This window comes from Pogoniulus pusillus, chromosome 14 (assembly GCF_015220805.1).
Source record: "Pogoniulus pusillus isolate bPogPus1 chromosome 14, bPogPus1.pri, whole genome shotgun sequence".
NCBI lineage: Eukaryota > Metazoa > Chordata > Aves > Piciformes > Lybiidae > Pogoniulus > Pogoniulus pusillus.
The window spans coordinates 27,400,613-27,417,282 of NC_087277.1; the positions used below are offsets into that span (position 1 = coordinate 27,400,613).

Below are 16,670 nucleotides of genomic sequence, written 5' to 3' on the forward strand. Positions count from 1 at the left end.
AAAAAAGAGAGCTGGGACTGTGTCCATTTTACACCCTTCAGCCAAGGTATTGTGAGTTGTATATCACCTTCAATGCATTTTAGGAACAACCACACTGACTCTTGAAGAGGCTTCTCACATTGCACACTGCAAGCAGGTGGCACAAGGATTGCACAGAGAACTTCACTATCACTCATCTAAAGATGCTCTTTTGGGTAGCTTGGTGCTCCCACACCACCCATGTAGCTTAACAAGTGCCATCTGAGCAGTGTTCTAGCAAAGTCCCAATATATCTTCTTAAAGTGCAAAACCTTATGGCCTCTTATTCATCCCCTCTCAGGGCTGCCACTCAAAAGTAGAGTAAGATTCTACAAGTGTGTCCATTCCATCCCTTTTTCCACAGTCAAATAATATCTGGGTCCTATAGACATGCTTGTTGCTCAAAACACTGCTTTTAAACCATTCTGGCTGCACTGAAGACATCAGTCATTAAGCCAGCCCCACCATCTGACCCCCTCTCTTAACACAAGCATCCCAACATTAACCCCTGTTCTCACATGGGGACTAACTTTTTCCAGAAGTGTCTGATTCATAGCTTCACAGATTGCATTGGATTGGAAGAGATCCTCAAAGGCCATCTTGTCCAAACACCTTCAGTAAGCAGGACACACCTCCAACTAGATCACGTTGCCCAGGGACACAGAATTAACCAGGTTGTAAAACACCTCTAGGATCATTGAGTCCATCCTATCACCTAACACTTTCTAATTAACTAAACCATGGCACCAGGTGTCTCATCCAGCCTCCTCTTAAACACCTCCAGGGATGTGGACTCCACCACCTCCCTGGGCAGCCCATTCCAATGCAAATCACTGTTTCCATGAAGAACGTCTTCCTAACGTCCAGCCTAAACCTGCCCTGGCACAGCTTGAGTCTGCATCCTCTTGTTCTGTCACTGGGTGCCTGGGAGAAGAAAACCCCTGCCTGGCTACAACCTCTTTTCAGGTAGTTGTAGAGAGCAATAAAGTCTCCCCTGCGCCTCCTCTTCTCCAGGATGAACACCCTCAGCTGCTTCTCCCAGGGCTGTGCTCCTGCCAATCCTATCTTGAAAGTCTCTAGAGATGAGGCCTCAAACCACATCCCTGGGCAGCCTGTTGCAATATTTCACCACATTCATTGTAATGAACTCCTTCCTTATGCCCAGTTTCAAGCCATTCCCCTCTGGATCTGCTCCAGCAGTTCCATGTCCCTTTCATGCATCCGAGCTGGATGCAGTGCACCAGGTGGGATCTGAGCAGTGCAGAAGGGCAGAATCCCCTCCCTGTGCTGCTGCTCTCCCTGCTCTGGATGCAGCCAGCACACAGCTGCCTGCTGGGCTGCCAGCGACCAGTGCTGGCTCATGGGGGGTTTGTCACCACCTGACATCCCCAAGTCCTTCTCCCCAAGACTGCTCTCAAGACACTGCTCACCCAGCCTGTATTTCTGCTTTACACTGCAAAACTAGTTCTTGGCTTTTTCATGCCATTGTCAGAGACTGTTTTGACTCACTTTTTGTAATTTCAATAGCCTGCTAATGTTTCCTAACAAAACATCAGCTGTGAAAGACGTTTGCAGTCTTAGCAGTGCCAAGAAGAAAACACAGGCAAAAAAAAAAACCTATTTCCCAACTTAATACGAACCCTAGAGATGCTCACATTTGCCTGCTGTAGCCTGGCGTCACTGACTCCCACTTTCAGAACCTCCACTCCTCTTTGTTCTTCAAAGGGATGCAGTAATCATCATTCACTTCCACCACTTTGATGGGGAGATAGCAAAGGCTGGAGAAACCCATGGAGACATTAGCACATCCAGCCACAATGCCTAATGAGACAGCTATTTGCATAAAAGATCAGCCACAATTTACAGTGTGTAGTGAGAGATGCAGAAAGGGAATAGCAGATCTAGATTAGCATGTATGGAGCTCAGATTGTTTTCACAAGTTAAGTCCTCAGGGACTATGGCTCATCACCTTCTCTTGGAAAGAATCCTGCATTCCCTGAGGAAGGAACTTGCCATGAGCCAAAGTTAAACTAAAATATGGATTAATAAGAGATAATATTTATTATTTATGAAGCTTGCTGTAGGAGAGGTTTTCAATGGAACTTTCTGATCTGATTTCATAAAGGAAAAACCTGGAATCTGTATGAGTCACAAGATGATATGAAAAGCATCTTTTCCTCATTTAAAACAGCAGTGGTTATCACAGTATCACAGTATCACCAAGGTTGGAAGAGACCTCATAGATCATCAAGTCCAACCCTTTATCACAGAGCTCAAGGCCAGACCATGGCACCAAGTGCCATGTCCAATCCTGCCTTGAACAGCTCCATGGACAGTGACTCCACCACCTTCCTGGGCAGCCCATTCCAGTAGCCAATGACTCTCTTAGTGAAGAACTTTCTCCTCACCTCCAGCCTAAATTTCCCCTGATGTAGCTTGAGGCTGTGTCCTCTTGTTCTGGTGCTGGCCACCTGAGAGAAAAGAGCAACCTCCTCCTGGCCACAACCACCCCTCAGGTAGTTGTAGACAGCAATAAGGTCTCCCCTGAGCCTCCTCTTCTCCAGGCTAACCAATCCCAGCTCCCTCAGCCTCCCCCCGTAGGGCTTGTTATCCTACAGTACTCAGCCTGGTGAAGAGAAGGCTCTGGAGAGACCTTAGCATAATATTCCAGCACCTGAAGGGGGCTGCAAGAAAGCCAAGAAGGGATTTTTCACAAGGACTTGTGCTGACAGAACAAGAGCGAATGGATTGAAGCTCGAGGAGGGCAGATTTAGACTAAATATTTGGAAGATATTCTCTACAGTGAAGGTGGTGAGACAGTGGAACAGATTGCCCAGGGAGACTGTAGATGCTCCCTGGAGGTGTTCAAGGCCAGGTTGGATGAGACTTTGAACAATCTGGTCTAGTGGGACTTTGAACAGTCTGGTCTAGTGGGAGGTGCCCCTATCCATGGCAGGGGAGTTAGAGCTGGATGATCTCTAAGATCCCTTCCAACCCAAACCATTCTCTGAATCCATGAATTTGTCATCTTAACTTTTCTCCCAGTGTTCAGCCAGGTCTTTCCCAGCTGTCTCTGGTCACTCTGCTTTTCAGCCTGGAGAACAGAAGGCTCTGGGGAGAACTTAGAGCATTTCAATAGATATTGCAGATAGTCACTAAGCAATCACCTGTGTTTTCAATGAGAGATGGAAACTTGGCCCAGTACTTTTACATCATGTAGTGGTTCTTTTCTATCCTAGGTTTTACTTGCTTTCTTCTCTCCCTATCTCTATTTGAAGGGCAAGTGTCAGGAGGACAGAGTCAGGCTCTTCTCAGTGATAAGAGTGATGAGTTCTCCCAGCTGAATAGCCCAAATTCTTTCAGCCTGTCCCCATAGCAGAGCTGCTCCAGCCCTCTTACCATCTAGGGGGCCCTCCTCTTGTCTCTCTTGTGTTGGACACAGCACTGAACACAGCACTGCAGGTGAGATCTCACCAGGGCAGAGGGGCAGAATCACCTCTCTGAATCTGCTGGCCATGTTTCTTTGGAAAGAGAAGATACTTAGTCAGCAACTGATGTGAGACTTGTTACAAACCCAGCACAGCATTTTGCAGAATCCATGGACCTTACTTCAACTTTTTTTGTTGTTAGGATTTGTTACTTGCCTTCAGAATCAAATTCCCCACTACCTTCAGAGACAAGCAGAGCTACACCATCTGGGAAACATATATTCATTTCAATATGAAGACAGATCTTCATCCAAGCAAGTTTAAGATTCCAAATGTTCCAAGATGAACTTTTCCTTTTTTTTTTTTAATGACTATGACACCATTGGTGTGTCAAGAAAATATCCTTCAAAAACTTCATAAAGGAAGAAAAGGATACATGTGGTTTGATTCTGCCTTGCCAGACAGTTCAAAATGTATCCCAGAGGAAGGAGTAATGTCTGCTAAAACGAACATTATATGATAAATGAGAGCAGATGCAGTATTTTGGAACAACATTGTTCAGAATAAGAGAATTTGTCTCAATTTTATATATATTTAATTGGAGAACTATGCTATGGTAGAAATCTAGACTGGATCTTAGGAAGAAATTCTTCAGTACAAGGCTGGTGAGACTCTGGAACAGGTTACCCAGAGTGGTTGTTTCTGCCTCCTCCCTGGAGGTGTTGGCCACATTGGATGAGGGCTTGAGCAACTAAGTCTAGTGGAGAGGTGTCCCTGCCCATGGCTGGGGGGGGTGGAGTCGATGATCTCTGAGGTCACTTTCAACCGGAGCCATTCTATGATTCTATGAAATCAGAGCTAAAAAGAGTGGGAATAGAATGGGCATCCAGAGCAACCCAACTCCCAGAGGCAACATGCAACAAGGACAAAGGCAGCTTCAACGTAAAGCAGCTGTGTCACCATTCCTGGAGGTGTTGAAGAAAAGCCTGGATGAGGCACTTAGTGCCATGGTCTAGTTGATTGGCTAGGGCTGGGTGCTAGGTTGGACTGGATGATCTTGGAGGTCTCTTCCAACCTGGTTGATTCTGTTTCTATGTAGATACTGTACAGCCACCTCTGTGGTCTGAAGGTAAGTATGGAGGACACTACAACTGCACAAAGCTCTCTACCTCCTAAGCATGAAGGACACCACAACTGCACAAAGCTCTCTATCTCCTGAGTATGGAGGACACTACAACTGCACACAGCTCTCTACCTCCTGAGTATGGAGGACACTACAACTGCACACAGCTCTCTACCTCCTAGGCATGGAGGACACCACAACTGCACAAAGCTCTCTACCTCCTGAGTTAAAATTTCACCCAGTTAAGAATCACTTGTTCCATCTCAATAACTGAATGCTCAGCAGCAAAAGTTTTGCAATTCAGTTAAATCCAGGCAATGTTATTCCCTCTTTGATCCACCTCTCACACCCATTCAATACTTGTTTCCTTTGATGAAGTAGGGAATCATTTAAATACCAGGTATCAAGCCAGAGGTCACAGACCTTACATTTCAAAATCAGCTAAGTCTGCCTCAGCACTTCACTTCTAATATGCAATGAAGTTACAGTTCTTGAATTTATTTAATAGAGCACCACGTGGTCTAATTCCAAAACCTCAGAGATTTTTGTTTTGCCCTGCTAGGTGTAAAAGCAGGGGAAAAGCAACTTCTTTCTCCTTTAAAATCAGAAAAGAATCTCCCTCCAATTCTGGGAAGTGACACACATTCCCTTTTTTTCCACTTGCCACTCCTTTCCTGGGGCTGCCACAAGTCATAGCTTGCTGTAAGCCTGGGTGTTTTAATTACATGCATTTGTTAATTCCTCATTTGCAGATTTTATGCTTAGGCTCAGTTTTGATGGAAATTAAATTTTTAATTCTTCCTTAAGTAATAAGAAATATTTAGGGAGTAATTATACTTCCCTTTAGCATATCTATCTTAAACTACACTTCACAACCATCCAGAGGATAGAAAGCCTGTTTTATGACATATTCAACACTCAATCTTTTCAACACTCAACCTCCAGTGAGAATAAATCTTATGACTTCTGAATTTAATCACATACACAAAAATATGGAACAATTAGCAAGTCCATATTGGTCATTTTTGGTTTACTGATTGGAGTTTTTGTTTGTTTATTTCTATTGAGTCTTCTTTTTGCTTGCATTATCTTGAAAATACAAAAGACAAAAATATTGAGTCACATACACAAAAATATGGAACAATTAGCAAGTCCATATTGATAATTTTTGATTTACTGATTGGAGTTTTTGGGTTGTTTGCTTCTATTGAGTCTTCTTTTTGCTTGCATTATCTTGAAAATACAAAAGACAAAAAAATTTAGTGACATACACAAAAATATGGATTAGCAATTCCACATTGATAATTTGCCAATTAGCAGTTCTATATTGATACTGATTGGTTTATTGATTGGAGTTTTTTGTTTGTTTCTATTGAGTCTTCTTTTTTCTTGCATTATCTTGAAAAGCACAAAAGACAAAAATATTTAGTCACATACACAAAAATATGGATTGTATTAGCAATTCCATATTGATAATTTGGCAATTAGCAATTCCATATTGATACTGTTTGGTTTATTGATTGGAGTTTTTGGTTTGTTTGTTTCTATTGAGTCTTCTTTTTGCTTGCACTATCTTGAAAAACACAAAAGACAAAAATATTTAGTCTCATACACAAAAATATGGATTATATTAGCAATTCCATATTGATAATTTGGCAATTAGCAGTTCCATATTGATACTGTTTGGTTTATTGATTGGAGTTTTTGGGTTGTTTGTTTCTATTTAGTCTTCTTTTTGCTTGCACTATCTTGGATCACTGAAAATGCAAAATTTCTGAGTGAATTATTTAAAGACTGAAAGAGTTTCTTTGAACTAATACATGAAGACAAGACAAGGTGAAACTGCTTAGGACTTTTCCTTTCCTCTCAACCTGTTTTTAAAGTGCATTAAGCTGAGTTCCAGCTTAATCTTTTCTCCATGAAATCTAATATTAATCTCATCTATTTTGGCCCTATTTTCATTGAAATTTGTTTATCATTCAAGAAGAAACCAAGCTCTTAGTTACTACATTGCTTGTCAAGCAGGAATGAGTCCATTCCTGCTTGACAAGCAACCCAGTAACTGAAAATCAGAAAACAGCTACAAATAAGCCACACAGAGACAGAGCCAGGAGGCACACAAATGTGCCCTTCTGTCACACTGTAGTATAATACAATGTCCCAGCACCTGTGACTTCCAGTTACAGCAACTGCTAAAACTGGTTTCTAGCTTGATGATTGCCTCGCTTCTTACCTTGCACAAGCATGCAAAAGTTGAAAGCAGGCTACAAATGACAGCAGCAAATAACACTTCAGTACCCGGCAGCCCTAATCGCACCACTTCTGCAAAACTGAATTATTAGTTCCATTACTAAACCTGGTGTTTGAAAGGACTTAAAAGGCAATCTTCCCATCCAGCGTTCAGAATGAATGCTGGGTTTGGGTCCCCCCCCCACCTCCCTCCTTCTCTTAAACTACTGCAGCTCAGTAAGTATTAAACAGACTGATCTGTGAACGAAGAAAAATAGTTTCATGTGGTTTTCTTGTCTTACATGCTGGATTAGGCAGTCAAGAAAGCAACTCAGCTTTTAAATATATTTAAAAAGGAAAAAAAAAAAAGTCTATTCCAGTCAGCAGACAAAAGAAACATCAAGTCTTAATTTGGTGGCTTTGTCACTCAGGTTTTCTTCTATTTCTCAATAATTCATTAGAGAGAGAACAAGCTGATATTCTTTCCTGTAAAGATCAAAAGATAAAGCTCGCATGGATTTCCTCAGCCTTACCACAAATACATACTTCTGATGGTATTTTTTTTCCCTTATCTTTAAAATGGTAGATAAACCAGTAGATAACTTAGTGTTAACATATCAAATGTGAAGTTCAGCCCTCTGGCACTTGATAATGAGCTTAACAGTCAGGCTTAGTGAAGAAACCTAGAGATGTTAGCAGTAGCATTTTCAAAACCAAGTCCTACTCTATTGGCTTTGAAGGATTAGGCCATAATTGGGTGAGGAGTTTAATACGGCTTAAACAACATCAGCTCAGTCATTTCCAGCCTAGTTCAAAACAAAAGGCCAAGCACACTCCCTGCAGATTACATCTAAATTGCTCCAAACTTGGCTCTCCTCAAACCAACACAGAAATCCCATTACAGGCAATGATGATTCCAAGATAAGAATATAGTAATAGTGTAGATGATGCTGTTGGAACGAGTCCAGAAGAGGGTCACAAGGATGATCCAAGGGCTGGAGCATCTCTGCTGTGGGGATAGGCTGAGGGAGTTGGGACTGTTCAGCCTGGAGAAGACTCCTGGGAGACCTTAGAGCTGCCCTTCAGTACCTGAAAGGATCCTGGATAGGGCTGGGCTGGACTGGATGATCTTGGAGGTCTCGTCCAACCTGGCTGATTCTATGATTCTACAGGAAGGCTGCAGAGGGACTTTTCCTAAGGGTGTCTAGCAACAGGACTAGGGGGAATGGTTTGAAGCTGGGGGAGAGAGGTTAGACTGGATTTCAGGAAGAAGTTCTTCAGTACAAGGGTGGTGAAACTCTGAAAGAGACTACCCAGGGAGGTTGTGGCTGTCCCCTCCATGGAGGCATTCAAGGCCTTGATGGGGATGGGGCCTTGAGCAACATGGTGTAGTAAGAGGTGTCCCTGCCTGTGCAGTGCAGTTGCAACGAGATGATCTTTAAAATCCCTTCCAACATAAACCATTTTAGGCACCTATGAATTGCTCAGTCTGGTCACTACTATACCTAATTTGTCCCACCCTGTAACTAATTGGGCTGCCCAGGGAGGTGATGGAGTCGCTGTCCTTGGAGGTGCTAAAGGCTGGATAGGGCACTTAGTGACTGGACAGGGCTGGGTTGAGCTCGATGATCTTAGAGGTCTCTTCCAACCTGGTTGATTCTGTGATTCTAAGCTTAGGAAGTTCAAGGAAAGCTGGGTCAGCTCTAAAAAGGACTTCAGCCAAATTGCTTCATCTTTTAATTCCAATGCACTACTCCATACACTCAGCTTTGAGTCATTCTAGTTGCTTCCACATTGGTTTTTTTTTATAAGGTTGAGTAATTGAAAATGCACACAAATACAGTATAGGAAAAAAAACACCTTTCCATCTCTTCACTATTCCCAGCACTGCCACTGCTTAAGCCTGAAGGATCAAAACCAGACACATTTGGTTAAAGATCCACTGCCCTGAACTTTTTCCTATGCACTCCATTCCCTCCCCCTGAAAGTCTCCTGAAGGTACAGCACACATTCTATAGAGTCCTTCTATGGTCAGGATATAGAATTGAGCTGAGCCTACACAACATACATTACTTGTGTGTAATAAATGACATAATGCAAGTGCTTGGAATTCTTCTCTCTACATATATGGCTATGTTTTAGTACAGTACCCACATTTAGATCATCATTTCCATGGGTCTATATAAACACATACGAAGATAAGCAGGCTCTTTAACCATGCAGAACTGGAAGAATTCATCCAGAAGCTTTGCTTTGTAAATCATTTCAGATGTATTTTACTGAGGCCATAAAAGATATTAGCAAGTGCACTGGGACCTTTTGTTTTAAATTATTATGATCTGTTACTCTAACAGAAGTTACTAATATTATTTAACCCCACTGGTGTACTTAGAATGAAAATAGTCTGAAGCTTTTTTCTAACTAGGCTTTGTCTCTGTAATAATATTTTCTCCACAATATCTTCTTCCTATTTAGCTTGTTGGTCTGCTGCTTTGTATACCCAAAAACACATCATCTCATCTTTTCCAATATGAAAGTAAACAGCAATCTAAGAACACTTTGTTAACCTTCCACTCCAAATTATAAGAGGTTTGTTCACAAATTAAAGAGAGTGTGTAAAAAAATTCCAAAGAAAGCAACATATATCCTTGCTCTGACCATTTTATGACTATGGAATTTGAATTAAAGAAACAAACCACCAATTATTAGCTGCTGCAATTCTTTGTGGCTCTATTAAAACCATACTTAAGTTTAATCATGTCAAAAATGGAAAACACTTAAGTTGAAAAAAGCCTATTTTAGGAAAGTTTCCCTGGTGAGTAAATACAACAAAGAAGAAAATGCTTTCTGAGACCTCTGTAGTGGGAAGAAAGAACAAATCCCCACAGGTGCAGCACAGTCTTGCTTAGAACACTCGAGACTATACATATTGTCTGCCACAACAAGCTCCTGGCAAAGTTGGCAGCTCATGGCTTGGGCAGATTCACTCTGATATGGGTCAAGAACTGGTTGGAAGGCTGGGCCCAGAGAGTGGTGCTGAATGGTGTCACATCCAGTTGGCAGCTGGCACTGGTGGTGTGCCCCAGGGATCAGTGCTGGGCTCAATCCTGTTCAATATCTTTATTGATGATCTGGATGAGGGGATTGAGTCCAGCATCAGTAAGTTTGCTGATGACACCAAGCTAGGAGCAGGTGTTGATCTGTTGGAAGGTAGGAGAGCCCTGCAGAGGGACCTGGCCAGGCTGGATGGGTGGGCAGAGGCCAATGGGATGAGACTGACCAAGGCCAAGTGCAGGGTTATACAATTTGGCTACAACAAGCCCAAGCAGTGTTACAGGCTGGGGACAGAGCAGCTGGAAAGCAGCCAGGAAGAAAAGGACCTGGGGGTACTGGTAGAGAGTAGCTGAAGATGAGCCAGCAGTGTGCCCAGGTGGGCAGGAGAGCCAATGGCATCCTGGCCTGTATCAGAAAGACTGTGGCCAGTAAGACAAGGGAGGTTATTCTGTCCCTGTACTCAGAACTGGTCAGGCCACACACCTTGAGTACTGTGTCCAGCTCTGGGCTCCTCAATTCAAGAGAGATGTTGAGGTGCTGGAAGATGTCCAGAGAAGGGCGACACTTATTTGCAGACAAACTGCATTTTAACAGAGTAATGTCACAATGATTTCAGCAATGCTTTAAATTCCATCCCTTCTTCATCAATCCAGCAACAAATGAATCATCCATAGGTTGTCACTATTGCTTTTATGTTTACACACAGTTTCACAGGTTCTTTGAATGGTCTAGGCTGAAAAGGACCTTAAAGTTCATCTAGCTCCAACTCCTCTTGCTTCAGCACTTTCCACTAAATTAGGTTGCTCAAGGTCTCATCCAACCTGACCTTGAACTCCTCCAGGGAGGAGGCACCCATGACCTCCCTGGGCAACCTGTTCCAGTGTCTTGCCACCCTCACTCAGAAGAATTTCTTCCTAATCTGCAGTCTAAATCTGCCCTCCTCAAACTTAAATCCATCCCCTCTCATACCTGTCAAAAGTCCCTTCCCAGCTTTCTTGTAGCCCCTTTCAGGCACTGGAAGGCTGCTTTAAGGTCTCTGGAGTCTTCTTTTCTGCTGGCTGAACAGCTCCAACTCTCCCAGCACATCTCTATAGGAGAGGTGCTCCAGACAACTGAATAAACAACCAAAAGAATCACACTCAGCACAAATGCTGGGGAAAGCCCACAAGCTCTTGTCTGCTGACAGTAGCCTCCAGCTTTGACTTCTGAGTGCTGGCAGCTCCATTTTATTCTTACTATACAGTCCTGTTTTTTAAATTCATTTTAGTTGTGTAACAGTAAATCAAGGACCTAATCAAATCTAAATGCTAGCTAGACATGCAGTGTACTTTCAGTCTGATGAAACAGAAAAAGCAACGCACTGCTTCAGGTTAACTGTTTCCTTTTGGCAGGAACACAAGTCACATTAAACTGTCCCTGCTCACTGCTAGAGGGTTTGACTGGATGACCTTTGAAAGTCTTTTCCAATCCAAACCATTCCATGGTCCAGCAGTGAAGTTATACAACCCTAATTAGAGGCAATGAAATCAGCTCCACGCTTGAATGCAACGCTATGACTGCCTAAGAGAGGAGTTCTATGGCACACACAGCAAATGAAACAAAGACCTATGGGGTTTAATATGAGCTTTAGGTGTGGTTCCTTTTAAAGAGCAGACAAAACCAAGAAGTGAAAGTAAAGCCAGCGATATGGTAACGCCAGGTACTGAAATGTCCTCCAGACTGATTTGGTATAGCAATAAGCTGAAAAGAGGTAACTTAAAATAGAAAGTTTAGATAAAACATGGCAACTTGAAACTACAAGTGAGTCTCATAAAGAAGCTCGAGTATCTGAGAGGCTTTACGATGTTGCTGATGCAGGGCATTCGGTCACCCCTCTGCAAGAGCTGAGCAGCCTGTATATAGGAGCAATAAGAAGAGGCACATTCATAGAACCACAGCACGGCTCAGGTTGGAAGAGACCTCAGAGATCATCTCCTCCAATCTCCTCATCATGGTCAGTGACACCTCTGTGCTAGTTTGAAGCAGGCTAGAACGTTCTGGTGAGAAGAACTAGACTACAGGCTGTAAAAAGACAATGGTGATGTCTACTTCCCTCACAGGCTCGCTGAGATGTAGAAGAATAAAAAGCAAAACACAGATAAAGCCACTTCTACAGCTGGTGAGCTCTGAGCTGCATCTCTCTCCTAACCTCACCCTCCACTTTGCTTCTTAACCTCTGGCCGAACCTCCATTCTTCCTTGGGACTGGGGTAAGGTTGAGAGGGGCAGGGGGAAGGTGAAGGGGTGGTTGAGAGCCCCTCCTGGGGACTCAGGTTTCTGGGAGGGCTGTTGTGTTTCTGTATTACCTTTTACCTTGTCTATTTCTGTCTATAGCTGTACATACTGTAAATATCTGTTTGTATATTGTGCTAGCTGTAAATATAAGCTTCATTCTTATTTCCAGAGCCGGCTGAGTCTAGCCTGGGTGATTTCTTAAGTGTGTGGGGGGGCAGGGAACACCCAAACCATCACACACCTCTCAACTAGACTTGGCCACCCAAGGCCTAATCCAAACTGGCCTTGAACACACCCACAGAGGAGGCACCCACAACCTCCCTGGGCAACCTATTCCAGAGTCTCACCACCCCTCTACTGAAAAACTTCTTCCTAAGATCCAGCCTAAACCTACTCTAAGCTTCAAATCATTCCCCCTAGGCTGATCTCTAGGCATCCTCATAAAAAAGTCTCTCTCCAGCTTTCCTGTAGGATCCCTTCAGGTACTGAAAGGCAGCTTTAAGTCCCCCTGGAGTCTTGTCCAGGCTGAATGACCCCATCTCTCTCAGCCTATCCTCATAGCAGAGGTGCTCCAGCCCTTGAATCATTTTGCATCATTCTAGACCTCATTACTAGCTTTCACATCAGTGCAAGTCACCCTAAAAGAAACACAAGTTAAGGTGAGGGAAGTGAAGTGAGATGCAGATACCGTTGGCTCTGCTGTAGAAACTGCAATCTGAGGGATGGGGAGAAGGTGACCAGCTGGCAGCATCTCAAACTACAACATCTACAGGATCTAGAGCACATCTGTCAGAGTCACTTGAGAATAAATTTAAGCAGAAGAGTTTGTAGAATTGAGAACTTCATAGGTAAAGACTACAGTGGAAACACAGCAGATAAAAGCTGAAAAAGCTACAAAGGCTGACTGATAATGGAAACGTGAGAGGGAATTATCAGGGGTAAATGTAACCTTTTCTTCACTTACACAACACAGCACAGCTGGAGAGAAGACAACTGAAACTTTGAAATCTATTCCATTTCCAATCCAATCTGCTTCCCCACTGCATATAAGAAAAGCAAAACAGTTCACAACAGAAAAAGGTTTTTTTCCTCCATTATTTATTTAATTTCTATGGAAACCTGAGGATAAATTTGGCTTACTGATGAGAGGCAACCAATTATAGGCAATGTAGTCCTAGCTTTTATTTTGTTTTCTTACTTAAGAATGAGCAGCATCAGTGATGATAACAGACTTGTGTACCAAGCAGCGTGCTTCAGTCTTCCCTCTGGATTTTAACTTCTCAACACCATTCTCAACATTAACCTAGTGGTAACTTTTGCTCTTTCTCATCCTTGCCCTCTGTGGTCTAAGCCAATTCATCACTGTAAGCTTCTGCTGTCAGAACAGCCTTCTTCATTTCTTCACTTCACCAGGTCAGCATCTGTTCTTGGATTTCTATTTCACCCTCCTCTCCTGACTATCTCCCATTCTTCTTTACACCTATTATTGGGTTTACATAGGCTAACTCATCACACCGTATCTTTCCAGTTCTTTCTTGGTTCTGATGGTAAAACATAGTCACAGAATCACAGAATCATAGGATCAACTAGGTTTGAAGAGACCTCCAAGAGCATCCAGGCCAACCTAGCACCCAGCCCTAGCCAGTCAACCAGACCATGGCACTAAGTGCCTCATTCAGGCTTTGCTTGAGCACCTCCACAGATGGCAACTCCACCACCTCCCTGGGCAGCCCATTCCAATGCCAATCACTCTCTCTGACAACAACTTCCTCCTAACATTCAGCCTAGACCACCCCTGGCACAACTTGAGACTGTGTCCCCTTGTTCTATTGCTGGTTGCCTAGGAGAAGAAACCAACCCCACCTGGATACAACCTCCCTTCAGGTAGTTGTAGACAGCAATGAGGTCACCTCTGAGCCTCCTCTTCTGCAGGCTGCACACCCCCAGCTCCCTCAGCCTCTCCTCATAGGGTTTGTGTTCCAGGCTCCTCACCAGCTTTGTTGCCCTTCTCTGGACATGTTCCTGCACCTCAACATCTCTCTTGAATTGAGGAGCCCAGAACTGGACACAGTACTCAAGGTGTGACCTGACCAGTGTTGAGTACATCCTCAATGGAGGATGATGCAAGAACAATCACAAACAGTACTTTGTTGATACATGAATTACCACAATTAGCACTGCAACAAGTCCTGGGACACAATAAATTGTACTGTATAAAGCTCCAGTGTATCACAGAGCTATGTGTTTAGAGAGGCAAAACCAAGCTCAAAAATCACTTAACACTGATTTCTAGCCTTGCTGCTAAAAAAGTGCAGGAGAAATGAGAAACAAGGGGATAAGCACTGCCCATGTCAAGAATACCTGGAGTAAGTATTGACTCAACTCGCTGAATTACAGGGGTATCTACATGCAGCCTGCAGCCAGTGATACAAAAGCACCTGGGGTGCCTTGCCATTTTCCCATGACCTTCACACATAATTCTAATGAATAAAAATGTATCAGGAATCTCAGACAGGTAATTTGGGGATATTAAAGCCACATTAATGCAAGCCCTACATCGAAAAACCAATTCAAGGGTTTTTGCTTCTTCTGTAGCAGTGACCACTGATGTCATTATATGAAACCCTTCCTAAATGGCAAACACCACCAGCTTCCTGGAACTATCTCTCCTTCTTATCTGCTCTCCTAAGGGAAAAAAAAAAAAATCAAATCTTGCCTGCTTATTCTGTCTGTCAAAGAATACTTCAAGGCCAAAACTGATTATTAAAGAACTGTAACATAAATTGTGGGTTTTTTCATCTCCTCTCCCAACAATACCATGATGTTTATGTTGTGCATAACACTGCAATGATATATGAGATCATCAGCTTGGTAACTAAAACCAGTTTCTCTAAGCCTGTGATTGATAAACTATGAAAGTATTAAAACATTAAAAATGTTAATCTTTGTAATAATCTTCTGAAAAGTTTTTATATTAATTTAAGCCATCAATCATTTTAATATTTAATCATTGCAGGCTTCATTTGAAATGAGGATAGCCATTCACTGAAACATACTTCATTTTTTACTTTAAAGAATGATCAGCTTGTACCTATTCTCTAAGTCTCCTCACATTTTTTTCTTCCTCAATAAAAATTCTGCAAGCAAATGAAAAAAAAAACCTGCAAGAGTAGAAAAAATTAAGTACTTTATGTCAGAAAATATGTATTTTAGCATTCCTGTTTCCCAGGAGTAAGTGCATTACAACAGCAATATTGCAAGAAAGAGGATCAAGGGAGATTTCTAGTCTAGAAATCTTTCTTTACAACCATCAATGTTCTGTTCTCTTCCTGTATCCTAACACACAATTTCCTTAGCACAGTGAGTTGCTTCTCCAAGATGGGAAGATTTCTAGTCTAGAAATCTTTCTTCACAACCATCTATGTTCTGTTCTCTTTCTGTATCCTAACAGCAACAGTGGACAAGGGAAGGTCAACTGACATCATCTACCTGGACCTGGGTAAGGCATTTGACTCTGTCCCACATGACATCCTGGACACCAAACTGGAAACACACAGACTTGATGGGATGGGAGCACTGCTGGGTAAGGAATTGGCTGGATGGTGGCAGGCAGAGAGTGGTGATCAAGGGCACAATGTCTGCTTGCAGACCAGTGACAAGTGACATGCCTCAGGAGTCAGTGCTGGCACCTGTGCTGTTTAACATCTTTGTCAGTGATATGGACAGAGCAATCAGTGCACCCTCAGCAAGTTTGCAGATGACACCAAGCTGTGTGGCACAGTCGACCTGCTAGAAGGCAGAGATCCATCCAGAGGGACATGGACAAGCTGGAAAGGTGGGCCCAGGCCAACCTCATGACATTCAACAAGGCAAAATGTAAGGTCCTGCACCTGGGTGGGTGCAATCCCAAGCACAACTCCAGGCTGGGTGGGGAATAGCTGAGAGCAGCCCTTAGGAGAAGGCCCTGAGGGGTCTGGATTGATGAAAAGCTCAACTTGAGTTGGCAGTGTGAGTGCAGCCCAGACAGCAATCACATGCAGGGCTGCAGCAAGAGCTGTTGAAGCAAAATCTTTTATGTCCAAGTTTGTATCCATTGTTCCTTGTCTTATTACTGCACATCACTGAAAAGAGATTGGCCTTCTCAACTTGACACCCACCCCTCAGATATTTACAGACACCGATCAGATTCTTCTCAAGACTAAACAGCCTCAGGTCTCTCTGTCTCTCTTTTTAGAGAAGATCTTTAGTTTAGTGTTGACCCTGCAATGCTGGGTCAAAGGTTGGACTAGAAGGTGCCTTCCAATCAGATACATTCTCTGATTTCTTTGTTTCAAGTTAGGGAACTGGCAGAAGTGCATGTGGAATCTTCTAATGCACATCCACTTACTCTGTATAGTTCATTACGAAACCCCCAAACATACACCTACAACAGTAATAAAAACACCTTCTCCACTCTCGATTTTACAAAGTAAATTATTTGCTGCATATTGCCTTTTTCTAAAATCTGTTTTTAAGGAAAGATGTCTGGAAAAAAACCTGCTCAAT

The 16,670-nt window shown here is 43.0% G+C and overlaps 1 protein-coding gene across 3 annotated transcripts in view; it reads right to left on the reverse strand.

Annotated features, from left to right (window-relative positions):
• TRIQK (triple QxxK/R motif containing) overlaps nt 1–16,670 on the reverse strand; it is a 77,644-nt gene that overhangs the window by 56,609 nt on the left and 4,365 nt on the right. The window contains exon 1 of one of the 3 annotated variants that reach the window (XM_064154686.1): nt 549–630. The exons of the other annotated variants lie outside the window; for them this stretch is intronic. The gene's annotated coding sequence lies outside the window, so the exon portion shown is untranslated. Of the gene's footprint in view, nt 1–548; nt 631–16,670 lie in introns of those variants that run through there. 3 annotated transcript variants of the gene reach the window in all.